Genomic DNA, 19,483 nt, shown 5'->3' on the forward strand with positions numbered 1-19,483 from the left:
CCTCTGAGGTGGCGAGGGAGAATCACTGAGAGCTTGCTCGCTCTCAGTGATTGACAGCCCCTTCAGTCGCGTGATTGGTTGCGCGAATGAACGGGCTGACATTACACACTCCGATGAGTGTGTAATAATACATAAGGCAAGCGCTGCCCGTGTGTAGCAAAGGCGGGCGGACTGCTTCGCGAGCTGAGAAGCTTTCCGCCTGCCGCTTAGTACATGGAGCCCTCAGTCTGCATTGTTCTGATGAGTTTTGTGCCACAGAACTGCATAGAATTGATCAGACAAGATATACCTAGACAGCAGAGATTATAAATGAATGTGAGTCAGAAGACAGTTGTTTCCATATTAACCCATTGTCATAGAATATTATGGCTTGGTAAACATTTGGTGCTATATAAACATTTGGTGATATAATACAATTATGCAGGGATGGCCAACTGGTGGCCCTTGGGCCACATTGAGCCCCTTGATTTAGTTTTTGTGGCCCCTGGTGAAAAGTGGAACTAAAAATGTGCGTTTTAGGGATTAATGGAAGAAGGTCAAGGTGGCCACAACTCATAAAATCTATTTGGAAAGGGAAAACCGCATACAGAGTGTAAACTGAAAACTGAATCTGTGCCTGTTTTTATGAAATGTATTATTTGAATGTTTAATCTTCAAAACATTTATAGGTGTCTCCTAAATTATTCATCTGCAGCTCCCATGTTTTAGGAAGTTAGCCATCAACATCAGCAACCAGTCATGAAGCAAGTGACCCGAGATCATACTGGTCACTGATATGGGATGTGAAAGAGGAAATATACAGAGGATGGAAGTGCGGGCAGACAAAAAAAAAAAAAAAAAAAAAAAAAAAAAAAAGGAAGGAAGGAAGGACATGCTGCAGAGAAAAAGTATGATTAAGATATATTCCTTTAAAGATAATATTGAAGATTTGCAATTATATAAAAATGTATTTAAAAGCCAGTAAAATGAACGAGGAGCCTCACACTATTTAAGAGCTATACAAGGGTTTTGTATATAGAAAGATATTTTTAAAATAAAAATAAGGACCAAAAATAAAATATTATAAACAGTGGCTGCCTGGCTCAAGCCCTACAAAGCAATAAGGATTTGATGCCTAATTCCCACCAAGCAAACTGGTTAGCTTAATAATGGTTTAAGCAGCACATATTTAAAATAACACTAGGCCACAAGTCCCTCATTCTAATTAGTGTTCTCATATTAATCCAATATCTGAGAGTGCACCATGTGACTATATATTGTTCTTTTGTACCTATGTAGCTAAAGAATCCCTCATTCAAAGTTTATTGCTATAAAAAAGGTACAAACATTTATATAAAATTAATAAAAAAAAGAGCCTCAGCACTCCAGATGTTTCAGTACTACATTTACCATGATGCTCAACTGGACTGTAGATTGTGCACAGATACAAAAGAATAGTAACTAGTACTCTTGCATATTGGAGCTCAAGTATTTTCACAGCCTGTGAAAAAAAAAGCAGTGCACACTCACAGATCAGTAACATTGTCCCCTTTTTTACAGCTGCATAGTGTGCTTCAGGTGAGTATTCGTGTGAGCTTTACATTTTTTACACAATTTTACAGTTACACAAAATATATACTGTATATATTTTTTTTAAAAAGGCACTCAACTTAAAAGGTACACGGTCTACACTAAAAGTTATATGTTTAAAAAGATAGATAACGCCTTTACTACCAATTCCCCAGCTTTGCACAACCAACATTGTTATATTGATTTACTTTCACGCCCGAGGAGTTATTTAAAGTGAATGTAAAGTCAGCCTCTCCCGGGAATGCCACAGTAATCGTCACTGAAAAATAGATGAACTTTAATTCATCATTTTCAAAGAATTACTTTGTTTTTGCTTAAATTTACCTTTTTAGCTGCCCGTTTTCAGTAATGCTCATCCGCCCGCCATCTTTCCTGTTTGAGTGACAGATTATGATAATTGCTTTAGCCCAATCATTGCTTCTACCACAGGGGGACAAACCCCTTTTTTTCTACGTCACTTGCTCCGAATGTGCATGCGGTAAAGTTGAAATCCTGTACTCAGTTTAGACGCGCGTTCAAAGGTTGCGCATGAGCTATATAAAAGCTGATTTTAATTCATTACAAGGCGATTTCTCTAATGAAAATCTAAGGTGCTAAAAAATATGCCGTTGCGCTCTATGCCACGATAGTATTCATTGAATACTATGTAGCTAGTCAATATTATCGCCTTTCAACGCATGCGCTGTTGATGAAGTCCACAGGAGCGCGCTTGGAGACTATGTATAGAGAACGCCCTATACGTTACACTGAGGAGAAGTAGGGGCTGGGAGGAGTTGGGCTTGTAAACGGCAGCAAATTGGTGAGATAAATATATACATAGGCATTTATTTTTTAGAAAAAAAAAAAAGTTACGGTTTATCTCATAGACACATTTGGAATAATAATGAGGCATAAAACCAATGTAAATTGACATTCACTTTAAGATTTAGCACAACACAATACTAAATGCAAGTCCATAGATAATAAATAAAAAGTCATGTGATCAGGGGGCTGTCAGAAGATGCGTAGATACAATCACAGAGGTAAAAAGTACATTAATATAACTCTGTTGGTTATGCAAAACTGGGGAATGGGTATTAAAGGGATTATCTATCTTTTAAAACAATACAAATTATATTGTAGACTGTCCCTTAAATATAATAGTAATTAAATAATTAGTAATTCAGACAAAAATGTACAGGTTTGTATCATGCACCCTAACCTGAAGCACATTATACAGCTGTAAAAAAAAAAAAAAAAAAAGGCAATATTACGGATTTGTGAGTGCGCACTGCTTTTGTCACAGGCTGTGAGAATACCTGAGCTCCAATTTAGTTGCCCCCAGTACAAAGAGGCGAAGCTTTGGTATCTGGCACATTTAAAGGGACATTATACACTAGATTTATTTTGCATAAATGTTTTGTAGATAATCCATTTATATAGCCTATAAAGCTTTTTTAAAAAAGTATAGTTTTGCTTATTTGAAATAATATTGTGCTGATTTTCAGACTCCTATTTAAGCCCCAAAGTTTTAGAAGAATACTGATGTACCCAATACTACTCTAGCTTGCTCCTGTTTGTGTAAAAAATATTTTCATATGCAGAGGAGGGGAGGGGGAGTGTCTGCTCTTTTGCTATAGAACCAATTTCAGAGGGGGCTCCCGCTAACATTTTCAAAACAGCTAAAAGTAAGTTTTTAAATGGTTTTATACTGGATTTATCAATCTGTATCTGTACATATTATTCTTTATAGTTGTGTCTATGACATGCAGTTAAATGAAAATGTGGTGTCTACTGTCCCTTTAAGCTAATAAAACATGAGAACCTATTTGAAAAGAGCTGCAGGAACAGGATAAAATGCAATAACATAGTGAGTAATAACCATTCCAAAGTAGTTGTGCCCAACAGCCTAATGTCCCTTTAAAACACATTTAAAGGGACACTGAACCCAATTTTTTTCTTTTGTGATTCAGATAGAGAATGCAATTTTAAGCAACTTTCTAATTTACTCCTATTATAAATTTTAATTCGTTCACTTGCTGTCTTTATTATGACTTTATCCACCAATCAGCAAGAACAACCCAGGTTGTTCACCAAAAATGGGCCGGCATCTAAACTTAAATTCTTGCATTTCAAATAAAGATACCAAGAGAATAAAGAAAATTTGATAATAGGAGTAAATTAGAAAGTTGCTTAAAATGTCATGCTCTATCTGAATCACGAAAGAAAACAATTGGGTTCAGTGTCCCTTTAATATGAAGCTCCCTAAGGATTGGGCCATGTCAATCCTTCACTTTGTATATCCATATATTTTTATTGTACCCCATCAGTCCATAGATAGCTCTTTAGAATAAGATGGCACATAAAGTATTCATAAGTAAATAATAATAGTAATAATAATAATAAAACTACATTTCCTTTGCTGATGATTCGGAATGAATGGCAATATTTTTTTGGTCAAAATTGTGACAGGAAAACATATTTTTAACTTAATGGATAACCAGTTTGAAGGAAATCCTTAAACATTTTTTTTGAGGGGCTGCAATATTTCCTATACAAGGAATGTTCAACCGATCAGGAACTGAACCCTCTGGAAGAAAAACAAGTTGACAATCAAAATGAAAGATATCATTCCCTGTTTCCTATCTCAAGAATGTTCTCAAATCCATCTTCATCAGTGACTTCCAATCTTCAGCTGGAAATGAGAAGCAGCACTTCTGTTCAGTAAAGTAGCATGAGACACAATGATACACTAATGGCTGCTTGAGAGGTTTCCAACACCACCTGACATGCTACTGTAGCTGTAAAATTCATCACTTTACACATTTTGTATTTTTGAAATTCATATGACACTCATGATACAAAGAGTATTTACTTTAGACAATACTCCATTAATAGGACACAAAGATCTAAATAAATATTGTGAAAAAAAGCAGTATATTTAAGTAAAACTGTTCAGTTTGTTAATAAAGAAAGTACAAAGTGAAAATTCCCAACCAATTTTAGATCTTTTCATATTCTTCCTTTATACTTTTTTACACTCCCAGCCGCAGGCTCCAGACACCCTGGTTGAAAAATGTTTATGATCTACAACAGGGACGGCCAACTGGCAGCCTGGGGGCCATATGAAGTCCACAGTACTAGTTTAGTGGCCCCAAGATAAAGGCAGAATAATGTGTGCCATAGATTTTGTGGCCCCAGGAATAAGCAGAAGCAAGAACATGTGCGCTTTGGGGTGATCACAACTCAAAAGAGCCCTGTGGAAGGGCAGACAGCAGACAGGTGGTACCCTGCAACCTTACTTAAACCTGGCCCTGAACCATTTTAGGAAATATATTATTTGTTTATTTAAAACATTTATAAGTGGCCCTTAAAGGGATGCTGAACCCAATTTTCTTCTTTCATTATTCAGATAGAGCATGCAATTTTAAAGTGAATGTCAATTTAGATAAGTCGGTGCCCGGTTTTTAATAATCCTATTAAAAACAAGGGCACTTTAATTCATCAAAATTTACATTTTACTCATTTTCTTCAAATACTTACCTTTTAATCTTCACAGCCGCTCCAGCGATTGCCCTAGCCGTCGGAAGCCTCTTCATACGTCAGAAATGACGAATCCGGCTTCCTCCAATCACGGCTTCCCCCCCCGGGGAATCTTGGACTGAGGCAACGCCGTGATTGGAGGAAGCCAGCTTCGTCATTTTGGACCCGCGAAGAGGGCTTGCGACGGGCGGAGGAAGCGATGCAGCATCTGTCAGGATTAAAAGGTAAGTATTTGAAGAAAACGAGTGAAATGTAAATTTTGATGAATTAAAGTACCCTTGTTTTTAATAGGATTATTAAAAACCGAGCACTGATTCATCTAAATTGACATTCACTTTAAGCAACTTTCTAATTTTCCAATAAGATCAATTTTTCTTCATTCTCTTGCTATCTTTATTTGAAAAGCAAAAATGTACATTTAGAAGCCGGACCATTTTAGGTTCACAACCTGGGTTGTCCTTGCTGATTGGACAGCAGCAATAAACAAGTGCTGTCCAGGGTCTGAACCAACAATTCTCGGGCTCCTTAGCTTAGATGCCTTCTGAATCATGAAAGAAAAAAAGTGTGTTTAGTGCCCCTTTAATATTGATCTGTGGCCCCCACATGCACCATCACATCACATGCCCCATCAGCAAGGACAATGTTACAGCAATTATACGGTCATATTACAGCCGATAATCACTGTTTTACATATACTTTATTTTTTCCTATTAAGTGAGAAGTTTACTAGTTTATTATACAGAATCATCTAGTCCCTATGAAGGACCATTAACTAAAAGCACATTTTAAGCTACTTGTGATAACACTCCATACAGCTATGGCGTGGAAGTAATTCATGGGAACACACATTTGGAGGCCAGTAGAAGGCACCAAAGGACACTGTACCTTTTTTGCTTTCAAAAAAATGAAAGAACATAAGCTATGGAACATTTTGTTTTTAGGTTTAAGGGATATCAGACATTATTTATAAATACACAGGGGCCGATTTATCATGTATCTGGCGGACATGATCCACTGTAGCGATCATGTCCGTCAGACATAGATAAATGCAGACAGCATACGCTGTCAGCATTTATCATTGCACAAGCAGTTCTGGTGAACTTCTTGTGCAATGCCGCCCCCTGCAGTTTCGTGGCCAATCGGCCGCTAGCAGGGGCTGTCAATCAATCAAAACGAATATGCAGATCGATTTATGCAGATATTATTTATGCAGTATTGCCTTTTCCAGCCAACTGCTGGAAAATCGTATCACAGACTATTACATCCTTTTATTTATTTAATATCACACAATATCTGCTGAATTTGCCAACAGTAATAACAGCAATATATACCATGTTACTTTATTATTTAATCCGAGGCCTGGTTAGGTAACCGGAGGGTTGATAGAATTGTAATTATATCCCTTAACCGTTAATGGTAGATTTTCTGATATATGCCTTACTAATAGTAGCTAATAGCAACTGTTATGGATGAAGTGTAACCATGTTTATTTATGTTGCTATTATCTAATTGGTTATAAGGGAAGAGACATATTGCTTAATCTACTACTCCCTACTAGAGTATTTAGTACCACTATATGCCCTGTTTACTCTGTTGAAGCTGTGTTGAATTTTTAACCATTTGAGAGAAGTGATGTATTACAAGACACCGCTGGAGTTATTACAGCCCAAGTCAATACAGTTTTGATTTTGGAACCTATCCACGATACAATAAAGATATACTGAGGGGTATTATCCTCCCTGTGCTCCCCTATGTACAATAATTTTCTATACCATAAAAACATTTCGTTCTCCACATTGTTTTTAATGATTGTTCTTTCCCAATTTTAATTGTTATTTTATGTACACCCTGTCCTAGTGGGCTTACGCCTCTACCCCTTTGCATTATTTATAAATACACAGGGGCCGATTTATCATGTGTCTGGTGGACATGATCCGCTGTAGCGATAATGTACGCCAGACATAGATAAATGCAGACAGCATACACTGTCTGCATTTATCATTGCACAAGCAGTTCTGGTGAACTGCTTGTGCAATGCCACCCCCTGCAGTTTTGTGGCCACTAGCAGGGGGTGTCAATCAACCCAATCGAATACAATCGGGCAGATTGCCGTCCACCGCCTCAGAGCAGGCAGACGAGTTAAGGAGCAGCGGTCTTAAGATCGCTGCTTCTTAACTCCCGTTTTGGGTGGAAATACGGCCCCATTCGGGCCGTGATAAATCGGCCCCAAGGTATGTATCAGGAACTAAGCTTTGGATTACAAAAGATCTCTATACTAAGTAAATATTTTAAAACATCTGAAACTGACAATATTTGCACTGTTTTGCATATTGGGGAGATACCCCTTGAAATGCACTTCCAATGAGTTTTTCTCATCACCTATGCTGTTGCAAAGTAATGGAAAGAATAAGCTCAAGAATTGATCTAAGGAGGTGCTCCCTCCTGGAATTTTGCTTCTTATATTTAAAGGTACAATCCCCCAGAAAAATTGCTTTTGTTTAAAAAGATAGATAATCCCTTTATTACCCATTCCCTAGTTTTGCATAAACAACACAGTTATATTAATATGCTTTTTATCTCTGTGATTACCTTATAGCCAAACTTCTGCAGACTGCCCCCTTATCTCCGTGCTATTTACAAACTAGCATTTTAGCCAATTAGTGCTGCTTCATAAATAACTCCATGGATTGAGCACAATGGTATCTATATGGAATACATGGACTGGCACAGTGTATCTGTGAAAGCGGATAAAAAACACTGCAGAGCCTGTAGTGGCTTAGAAAATAGAAAAAGTCAGAAATTTAGAGATTTCAATGTTATAAAGTATATTCAAGGGACAGTCTACACCAGAATTGTTATTGTTTTAAAAGATAGATAATCCCTTTATTACCCATTTCCCAGTTTTGCATAACTAACACATTTATAATAATATACTTTTAACCTCTGTGATTATCTTGTATCTAAGCCTCTGCAAACTGCCCCTTTTTTCAGTTCTTTTGACAGACTTGCAGTCTAGCCAATCAGTGCCTGCTCCCAGATAACTTCTCGTGCACGAGCACAGTGTTATCTATATGAAATATGTGAACTAACACCCTCTAGTGGTGAAAAACTGTTAAAATGCAATCTGAAAGAGGTGGGCTTCAAGGTCTAAGAAATTAGCATATGAACCCTCTAGGTTAAGCTATCAACTAAGAATACCAAGAGAACAAAGCAAAATTGGTGATAAAAGTAAATTGGAAAATTGTTTAAAATTACATGCTGTATCTGAATCATGAAAGTTTATTTTGGCCTAGACTGTCCCTTTAATATAACAATATTGGTTGTGCAAAGCTGGGGAATGGGTAGTAAAGGCGTTCGCTTTTTAAACAATAAAAAAAAAAAAAGTGGACTGTCCCTTTAAGCATATGTACCAACTTATTTGTTTATGCCAATGGGCCCTCACAAGAGTATTGGCAATACACCACTAATCCTGAGATAAATACGGCTGGTGATTCAGGGCTATGCAAACCTGCCACCCTAATTAGTCCGCAGCTGAACATGGCAGCTGAGCCAATAGTACACTGACAGTCCTGAACTGATATTACTGATATTATGTGTTTAACCCCCATGTGCTATGGGTATGCAACAGTGAAATAAAATGTTCTTGAATAAATAGCATCACCAACATATCTCTATGGGCTTGATTTATCAAGCGAGGACGGACAGGGGCATACATATTCACTCTGGTGAGAACCTGCAGTCGTAGAGTAGGAGAATGCTTGATAAATCGAGCCCTATGTATACAGTGATCTTTCTTGTACAGTTCCTGTTGACAAAAAAAAAAAAGATTTATCCAGCATCTATTAAACAGAAAACCTCACTTTCCATTATACAGGCAAATCATTCTCTTGCCTAATCAAACAAGACTGGTAAAAACTCCTTAAAAGGACCAAAGAAACAGCTATGTTATCAGAATACATGCACATAATCAAGAATACACATGATGCATGGTGACTTGGTTTGTCTGCAGGTAGAAGACAATCACCTCTATCTACCTAAAAGAACAAACCTCAGACGCTGAATAAGATCTTAGTGCTCAAATGTGTCAGCATGAATACTTAAACGTTTCAGATGTCTGAGTCACACAGCATACACTGAACAGGTGCAACCTCAGCAGCCACATGCTAAATATTGGCTATTAAACAGGTTAACGCTGAGAGAGAATGCTTAAAGGGACAGCAAAATCTAAATTAAACTTAAAGGGCCATAATACCCAAATGTTTAAACACTTGAAAGTGATGCAGCATAGCTGTAAAAACCTGACTAGAAAATATCACCTGAACATCTCCATGTAAAAAAGAAAGATATTTTACCTCAAAAGTTTCTCAGTAGCCACATCCCATTGTAAAGGACTTCTACAAATCAGTATGTCTGTCCCGGGACAGCGGAAGGAGCGAGCTTAGTGCACTCTCATCTTATTTCCCTATTCACATTAGGGAAGTTTACAATGAAATCTCATGAGATCACATTAAAAGAGTTCATGACCTCAGCACTGTTGATGCTGATTGGCTGCTGTTCATTTCTTCATTTTTTTATTACCTGCAGCTGGGCTGCAGCTGAGTATAACTTTTTACACAGAACTTACTCTGCTGAGCTGAGGAAGTTATGAGGTAAAATATCTTCCTTTTTTACATAGAGATGCTCAGGTGATATTTTCCTGTCAGCTTTTTACAGTTATACTGCATCAGTTTCAAGTGATTCAGCATTGAGTATTATGTCCCCTTTAAAGGGACACGAAACCCAAAATGTTTCTTATACGATTCAGATAAGTCATACCAGTTTAAATCTTTTATCTAGATTGTTTCATTCTTTTGGCATCATTTGTTGAAGTAGCAGTAATGCACTAATGGGAACTAGCTTAAAGCCAATGACAAGAAGCATATATGTGCAGCCACCAATCAGCAGCTACTGAGCCTACCTAGGTATTAATTTCAACAAAGGATACAAAGAGAACAAAACAAATTAGATAATAGAAATACATTGAAAAGTTATTTAAAATTGCATGACCTATCTGAATCATGAAAGAAAAAAATTAGGTTTCATGTCCCTTTAAAAGGGACATAAAACCCAACTTTTGTCTTTCAGGATTCAGATAGGGCATGCAATTTTAAACAACTTTCTAATTTACTTCTATTATCAAATTTTCTTTGTTTTCTTGATATCTTTGGTTAAAAAGCAGGGACATAAGCTCGGGAGCGTGCATTTGAATGGAGCACTATATGGTATCAGTTCTGCAAAAATGTTATCCATTTGCAAGAGCATTAGATGGAAGCACTATTTCATGTCAAGTAGTGCTCCAGACACCTACCTAGGTATTTCTTCAACAAAGAATACAATGGGAAGCAAATCTGATAAAAGTTATCAATTGGAAACGCTTTTAACATTGTATGCACACAATAAAATTGAGTTTTATATCCCTTTAAAGAGTAATCCTAGGTGAGCTCAGGAGCATGCATGTGTATTTAGACATCTGGCACAGTGGCGTAAATCCTGGCCCTGCAGACCCTGTAATCCTGGGGGGTTGAAGGTAAGAGGGGCCCACCACCTGTACAGCTTTTCAGGCTGGGGGGTCGCATCAAATGCTGGGAACCAGTGGCAAGGAGAAGAGGGAGACCGCAGAGTAACCCGTGCGCACGGAGCATCTTGCAAGGTCTTTCTGCCTTTAAAGACCAGGTAGGAGGGGGAGGGAAGTTAGGGGCTGGGAGGGCCTAGAAAAAATTGTCCCGCCCAAAAACTGCTGCCATAGAATACTTAATTACCGCACAATGTACAGATACACCTACATTTTCAAAGACGAGTCATTTCTCCTCTCAGATTCTCATGTTCATTAATGCAGAGCAGCGCTTAAACATTTTTATGTAAGCCCCTCCCTCGCAGTGGCAAAAGATCCATGTGAGTACTGATTTACTCTAGAAAAACAATCATTGTCATATCAAAGTCTGTGATTTATTTAGTTTTTGCCAGGAGGTGGCCATTAAAGGGGCATTAAACACTTCTTGGTTTTGTGTAGAAACTGTGCTTTGTCCCACATTCCCTAGAGTAAAATCTGTAGTCTAGGTTTTCAAAATGCTGCAAATTGCCTAAACCAGGTTTTGATTTGCAGGTTATAGCTAGCCCTAATTGTCCCTAAACAAACACAAGATAAACATACTCAATGGGGCTTTAAAGGGACAGTATACTGTAAAATAGTTTTTCCCTTAATGTGTTTACAATTGCTTTTTTTACCAACTGCAGAGTAAAAAATGTATGAAAATTAGCTTTTTAAGGTTTATTTCTGTATATTAAAGCTCTGATTTTGTGTTTTGAAGCCACAGCCTAATAAAATAGGTTGAGCTTGTAGGTATAATCAGATCTCATTACTGTATCACATTGTGCACAAATACCTGCTTCTTTATCTTATATCTGTCCTTAAAACAATCACCAATACTTTGAGAGAACAATGGAAAATTAACATTTTATTACCTTATCTCTGCTTTATCACACTGGGAGTGTAATTTCTTCTGCTGGCTGTGTTTACAAAGCTTATCTATAGCTGGTACGCGCGGCCACAAACTTTCAGAATAGGTGGGGATACCACATGCTAAATTAACAATTTCAAATGCCAATATAAGGGTAAAGGAGCTACTTGTAAACAATTTAATACACTCCAGCAGGTAAAGTGGATCATTGGGAACAAATTAAAGGGGAGAAATTTTTTGAGTAAACTGTCCCTTTAAAGTTTTTTATTATTGAATAGCAAAATATTGAACATATTGCTAACAAAGTGACAGTTTAAAAATGTTATTATTTAATTTGTATACAGCTTTCTGCACTTAACTATATATACACACATACACACAAATATATATATATATATATGTGTGTATATATATATATATATATATATATATATATATATACACACACACACATATATATATATATATATATATATATATATATATATATATATATATATATATATATATATATATATATATATATATACACAGTCCACACACACAGATATATATATATATGTGTATGTATATATATATATATACATACACATATATATATATATACATACACATATATATATATACATGCACATATATATATATATACATATATACATACATATATATATACATACATATACATATACACATATACATATACACATATACATATACACATATACATATACACATATATATATATATATATATATATATATATATATATATATATATATATATATATATAAATAAATTTACAAAAGTGTGGAAGAAAAACAAAAAAGAAAATCCAGAACCTATCTTAATACAAAGACACAGGAATTTTATTCCGGTAATTTATATGTATATGGATCTCGAATGACTTAGGGTCAGCTAAAATCAGACGTGGTGCAGACCCCTAAAATTTAAATTTAATCCAGTATTATATAGATAAAGAGGAATGGTAGAGCTATATGAGATACCATTAATTAAAGTAGGGGATTTCAGCACTCAAAATATAACCCATTTAATCCAATTCCTTAGAAATGTACGGCTGCAGGGTAACACAGAATCCAAAAAATGAACTACACATGCACAAGTTCAAACACATGCAACTAGTTTATTGCAAGAAGCTGCCAACACAAAAATAAACAGCTTAAAATGCTTATCATCTCTAAAATGCACCACTGCAGTGGATTTTAAATAAGGCATACCAAGCAAAATGATATATTATCACAAATATTTTAAGAACTAAATGCTGCAAACAGACTGGTTTAGAACATGTGATCTGCAGGTAACTAACTAATAAAATACAACAACAAATCTTTTGTCAATTTCTCTATAAAAGTGACAGAACAAAGTCCTTTATAAAGACCATATGAGTCCTTTGATGGAGGAAATCTGATGTTATACTTTAGTAACAATTTGTATCACTTTGTAATCCAGCTGAGATAAACCTTTTGGCAAACATATGTTCGTTAATGGGGTTAACCGAGGTAAAAGCGTCCTCTATTGTTAACTAAAACTTGGCATTATTATTGCTTGATAGCAGATAGAACATCTTTCAATGGTGAAAAGCAGAAACAATACAGCAGACCTGTGTTAAAGTATTGCAGCAAACATCCGGGAAAACAAAGTCACAGTATCATTGACGAACGGACCGGGACATGAGCCTCTGACATCCTTGTCTCACCTCTCACAACCGCGTCTCCCTGCTCACTGGGGACACAGACTTGCCGGTGTACGTTTTGCTTCTGTATGTAAACCGTATCCAGGCGGTTTATAGGAACCACTTGATTACCGCAAGATCCAGGCTTGCTTCTTCAGTTTGGTTTTTGAAATTCCCGGGCAGGCTTTGGCCAGCTGCTTGTTTTCCCGGATGTTTGCTGCAATACTTTAATATGCCAAGTTTTAGTTAATGCATTTTAGAGATGATAAGCATTTTAAGCTGTTTATTTTTGTGTTGGCAGCTTCTTGCAATAAACTAGTTGCATGTGTTTGAACTTGTGCATGTGTAGTTCATTTTTTGGATTCTGTGTTACCCTGCAGCCGTACATTTCTAAGGAATTGGATTAAATGGGTTATATTTTGAGTGCTGAAATCCCCTACTTTAATTAATGGTATCTCATATAGCTCTACCATTCCTTTTTATCTATATAATACTGGATTAAATATATATATATATATATATATATATATATATATACACACATATATATATATATATATATATACACACATATATATATATATATATATATATACACACACATATATATATATATATATATATATATATATATATATACACACATATATATATATATATATATATATATACACACATATATATATATATATATATATACACACATATATATATATATATATATATATATATATATATATATATATATATATATATATATATATATAATGCTGAATCACCACCCGGGAGACCTATAGTCTCCTCTAGGGGATCACTGCTACAACCCTTGGCCCAATTTGTGGACTTCTATTTGCAACCGTTGGCGACAGTAATGGAATCATTTATTTTTGGTGTGGGGAGATGATATAAACAGCCTTCTCAGTTGGATTGATAATCTAAACTCCTTTGATAGCCCTATCAAATTTACTTACACAGCAAGCAGTGAGACTGTGGATTACTTGGATGTGAGAGTATTCAAGGTGGAAGGGGGGTTGGGTACCACCCTATTCCGCAAAGACGCAGATCGGAACTCGTTGCTTCACACAAGGAGTTGCCACCAAACCAGTCTTATTCACAACATTCCGAAGACACAGTACCAATTAGGAACAACACTGATGGAGATATTTGCCAACAGCAATTAATGATATGACCCAAAGGTTTGTTGAAAGAGGATATAAAAAGAAAAAGCTTTCGGAGATGAGAGAAAAGGCACTTCATCCAGACGGGCTAATAGTTGCATCCCCTTCGAGTGAGGCAAATCAATTAACTTTTGTGACCACATATACACCAGATACGGTACCAATAACGCAGATTGTCAAAGATGAATGGAAATTGTTGGAGGCAGACCATACACTTCCTTTTAAAGGCTGGAGGGTCCCAAGGATTGGGTTCAGACGGGGTCAAAACCTCAAGGATTATCTGGTTAAAGCTGACAACACGAAACCCGGCCTCCAAAGTTGGCTGAAGTCGAAGAAGAAAGGATGCTATTGTTGTACCAGTTGGGTAACCTGTAATAGGATGCGCACTGGCACTTATTTCCACCATCCTGATAGGAATAAGAAATATGATATTAGATTTTTTTCTAACATGCACAACCAAATTCGTGATTTATCTTTTGAATTGACCGTGTGGCAAGTTCTACACAGGAAAAACAATAGATGATGCCAGGATGGCTAATCATAGATCGAGCATACGTGCCGCCATCCTAAAGGGCAAAACCGACCAACCAGTAGCCCGTCACTTTTTGGAGACTGGACATTCAGTGAATGATCTTAGATTCATATTGATAGATCACATACCCATCCTAAGAAGGGGTGGTGATAGAGCAAAGCTACTCCTACAGAAGGAGTCAAGATGGATTTACGAACTGGGAACTCTGAATCCCAGGGGACTCAATGTACACACTGGATGGCAGTGCTATCTGTAAAGATTTCCCTGTTATGATATGAGAGTTCATTATCCATTTAGATATTGATGGCTACAACAAGGGGGGCGTCCCCCTTGTCAACCTATGGCCTTCCCTTTGCTGTACTACCTTTCTTTTGAGTCTAGGGATCCCCTACTGTTTTGTTGAATCTTATGACGAGAGTTCATGATGTTTGATATTATGTGAGCTGATATCATGTGAGCTGTGATCCCTTAGGGGCCATTTTGTCCAATTAGGTTCTATACACAATATGATTACCCTTTATGATTAATAGAGGATATACAATTCTCGCACATTTTATGCAGAATTTAAGTATGTCCTTTATTGTCTGTCTACATTGTGTTGTTTTTAATTTCATTTAATTGTTATTTAGTTTTAGTTTTAATTAACACTTTGTTACCCTATTACTTACTCTCGGGGAGTGTTTAATTCCTACCTTGGGGTATACTTCGGTCAGTTTTGCAGGATAGGGCTTCTCTTTGGGGGCTGCTATAATTCTGATAATGGTTGAAGCTTATTCCAAATGGGAGTTTTTGATGTTTTGAGCATAGGTGTCACTGATTTTTTTGGCTTTACCTATGATAATATTTGATCTTTATTGTCATTAATGATGCTTTCTTTTCATTTGGGAATACTACATCACATTTATTATGATTCCGGGCAGAATAAATTGTACACTTTGGATTATAGGTTTGTGCACTATGTAGTCTGGTTATTCAATATGAGCACATTCGATTATATATTATATTCTATTATGGTGATTCATATTTAGTGTGTCTTGTATAAATCCGCAATACGGTTCTTGTCATTTATAAGAGGTATATGCTTTTACACTTATCACATTTTTTCAATAGATGTTGCTTTTATTTTATTTTTTTTGTTTTAGGAGCCGCATTGTTCCTAGTGGTAAAAAAATATGCATTATTGTAGATTTTTCTCATACACACAATATGACACTGTTCTATTTAAGTTAGCGGTTTTCAGTTGTGATATGCAGCTGTGTTTCGTTCTAATGGCAACTCTTACAAGTTTGACGATAGCGATCAGCTGTTTAAACTGGTTAATGTTCATATGTTTATACGGTCCTGTGATACGGATGTCAGTCACGCCCATTGTGGGACCTTGTGTCCAATCGCATAATGGAGGGCGGTTGATACTGTCCCGACAAGTTGTTTGTACACTGCCATGATACGCATATGGTACACGCCTACCTTTAGACCTAGTGGCCAATCATTTAGGGGGGCGTGTTGTAATAGATTCCAACCAACCTTCATCCACTGATGTTGATATTCTGAAGTTTCATATGGTAAATTTCTTATAAATTGACACAATGAGAGGTGTTTGAGCATTTCTTGTTGTATTGTTTCTGTTCTAGGTTGCTCTTCTTTTTTAATATTGTACAGGACACTAGATATGATGGCAATGTTTAGGTATGTGTTATGTGCGAGTCCCTAGTTACAGTGCTTAGTTACCACTAGTTTGTGACGCATGACGTCTTACTTACACACATAGCCTCTAACATGATTGGTTTATATCTGTTCATTACGTTTTGTATATTTACATTTCTTCTTTTCTATTATTTTGTTTTGACTGTATGCTTCATTCTGTGTGGGTTCTGTTCACTCCCTGGAGAGTCTGTTTTGTGGGCTTAGTATTTATGCACATTGCATTTACGTTTTAAATCCATATTTGTCTTAACATTGAGAGACTGTCACAATGTTTTTATTGGTTCCCTAAGGGGTGTGTTATTTGAACGGTCTTGATTGGCTGTTCCTTTGTGGGAGGTTTGTTTGGGGCCTGTTAAAAGGCTAATTTTGTACACTTTTTTGTTTGTCAGAGGAAGGGACTTGTGCTGTTCCGAAACGTCACATTAATAAAAAAATATTTTGTTGTCACAGACGTCGCTGGTCCAGTGAGTGCTTTTTTCACGAACTTTAGATTATTCACAGAGCACCCTGGCAGTTGTTTGAAGTCGGTGGGAGTGCATACACACCAATTGCTGTATACACACACACATTATATATATACAGGTGGCCCTCGGTTTACAACGGTTCAATTTAAGCCGTTTCAGAATAACAACCTTTTTATCAGTCATGTGACTGCTATTGAAAAGCATTGAGAAGCAGTACATTGATTAAAATAGCCAGTAGGTGGAGCTGTCCGCTTGTGTTGCAGAAAAGATATGCAAGCCAAGCAAGCTGAAATTAATTTGTGTAACTAGACCTGAGCTATTGAGCAGTTTTCAAAGGAACAAGATCTTCCTGTCTATAAATCAGTCCAGATTGAAATGCATAGAAAGAACTGTTTGCAGAAAAATGCAAGTAAAGTCTGTGTTGTGTGATTATTTTATTAGGTTTATAATGTTGTTTAGGAAATGTTTTTGTTCATTTAACTTAGTTTAATTATATATTCTGTGTTGTGTGATTATTTTATTAGGTTGAAAATGCTGTTTAGCATTTAAAGTCTTTATTTCAAAGCTTTAAAAATAATGTTTAGGTGTTACTTATGAGAATTTTGAGAGGGGCCTGGAACCTAACTCCCTCACTTCCCATTGACTTACATTATAAACTGGGTTTCAATTTACAATGGTTTCGATTTACAACCATTCCTTCTGGAACCTAACCCCAGCGTAAACTGAGGGCAACCTGTGTATACACACACACATACATACACACACGCACAAATTTAATGACCCAATAATAGAAAGTCGAAATCAAGATGAAATAATTCCATTTTTAAATAATTAAATTTGTAACAAGTCAAACTGTTAATAAAAGTGCGTTTCTTCAAGTAGGTTTTTAGACATAACAAAAAATATATATATATATTAAAATGGGAGCTATAACTATTTGGGTTCCTACCTAATTTTAGTCATACCTATAAAATAAATATTTATCTTCAAGTACTCTATTATGTATAGCAAAATCTCTGGTCAGCATTTCCAATTTATTGTTGTCTTTTCTCACACCAGGGATGCAGACACATATCCTGACTTGGCAGGTGGTGAAAGCAGTTGAAGAAGAGTTGTTGGACACAGGACCCACCCATCAGAAAATAATGCAAGTGTAACATAAAATAACTATAATTATGTGTAGTAAAAAATAAACTTTGGATTATACTTTCATTTTCCCCCCTGGCTTTTCCTTGTTCTGCAAGAACTGGAAGTATAAACTTCAGTATTCACAAGCTTTACTCTACTGCATGCTACACAGTGACTGTTTTTCATAAATTTAAATCCCCCCAATTGTCCGCAGCAGAGATTAAATAAGGGAAAATGAGGTTTGAGTATGGAGACACTTATTACTTTTATGGAAACTAAATTTTATACATTTTCCCTCAATAGTTTAACTACTTCATAGTTTTAAAATGCATGTATGTATTATTAGCAGACTAATCTTTTCTTTGAATACATACTTATGTCAAGCAATTATATAGTGCTTTAAGTCCCTTTAAGCCATTTAAGTAACAGGTTTCATGCAAACAAATATGCTGCATTCTTAAACTAGATACTCGGTCCTCTACTATCCTCCCGTAAAATCGTTGAACACAACCTCATGGCCAAAATGTTCTGGGCATATTGTGTATACCAAGATCTTGCTGCCAATGACATTTTGGTGTTAACATGTTGTGGAAGATCTTTAAATTAAGGTTAGTGCTAGGGATATTGTATGGATTCGAATTTGGGATTAGCGCTATGGTTAACACCTTAAATGCCAGAGAATGATTCAATACATTATACAGTATGTGCATCTAAAGCTGAAATATAAGTTTACTGTAATGGCTAGGTGCACGGTCATAAAAGGATTTGTTTGTGATAAATTAGTTTAATAAAGTTTGAAAAATGCAAGAGACCAACTGTGTGTTAGTTCCTGGAGGCATACAATGGCAGGATCTAGGGGTAAGGTGAAACTGTGGGATGGGTCACAGTAAGAGGGAAGGGATAAATATAAAATGTGTGAGACTAGAGACAACACGCTCAATTAAGTGATTGTCATGGTATCTAGAATATATCTGCAGTGCATTGTGAGATGCCAATGAAGTGGTTAAAGGAACAATTTACTCAGGCATAAGAAAGGACAGCACTGAAACGTGTTAAAAATATTGCCTGAAAAAAATGTTAGATAACAGCTGTTGAAACTGAAACTAACGCCAATAGCACTACTAGTGGAGAGGAACACACTTTTGTAAGATTGACAATAAATGGTGCTTCATTCAGGAGCATAAGAAAGGAACACAGCA

General features: G+C 36.2%; 1 protein-coding gene and 1 long non-coding RNA gene across 3 annotated transcripts in view; one reads left to right on the top strand and one right to left on the bottom strand.

The window, feature by feature from the left end:
- The window catches only part of SSH2 (slingshot protein phosphatase 2), a 479,353-nt gene that overhangs the window by 174,475 nt on the left and 285,395 nt on the right, over nt 1-19,483 (bottom strand). The window lies entirely within an intron of this gene.
- LOC128653071 (uncharacterized) lies at nt 644-18,368 on the top strand. The gene is made up of 2 exons (XR_008401333.1): nt 644-887; nt 18,216-18,368. It is a non-coding gene; the product is annotated as an uncharacterized LOC128653071 (long non-coding RNA).

Source organism: Bombina bombina, chromosome 3 (assembly GCF_027579735.1).
Source record: "Bombina bombina isolate aBomBom1 chromosome 3, aBomBom1.pri, whole genome shotgun sequence".
In the NCBI taxonomy this organism is placed as follows: Eukaryota; Metazoa; Chordata; class Amphibia; order Anura; family Bombinatoridae; genus Bombina; species Bombina bombina.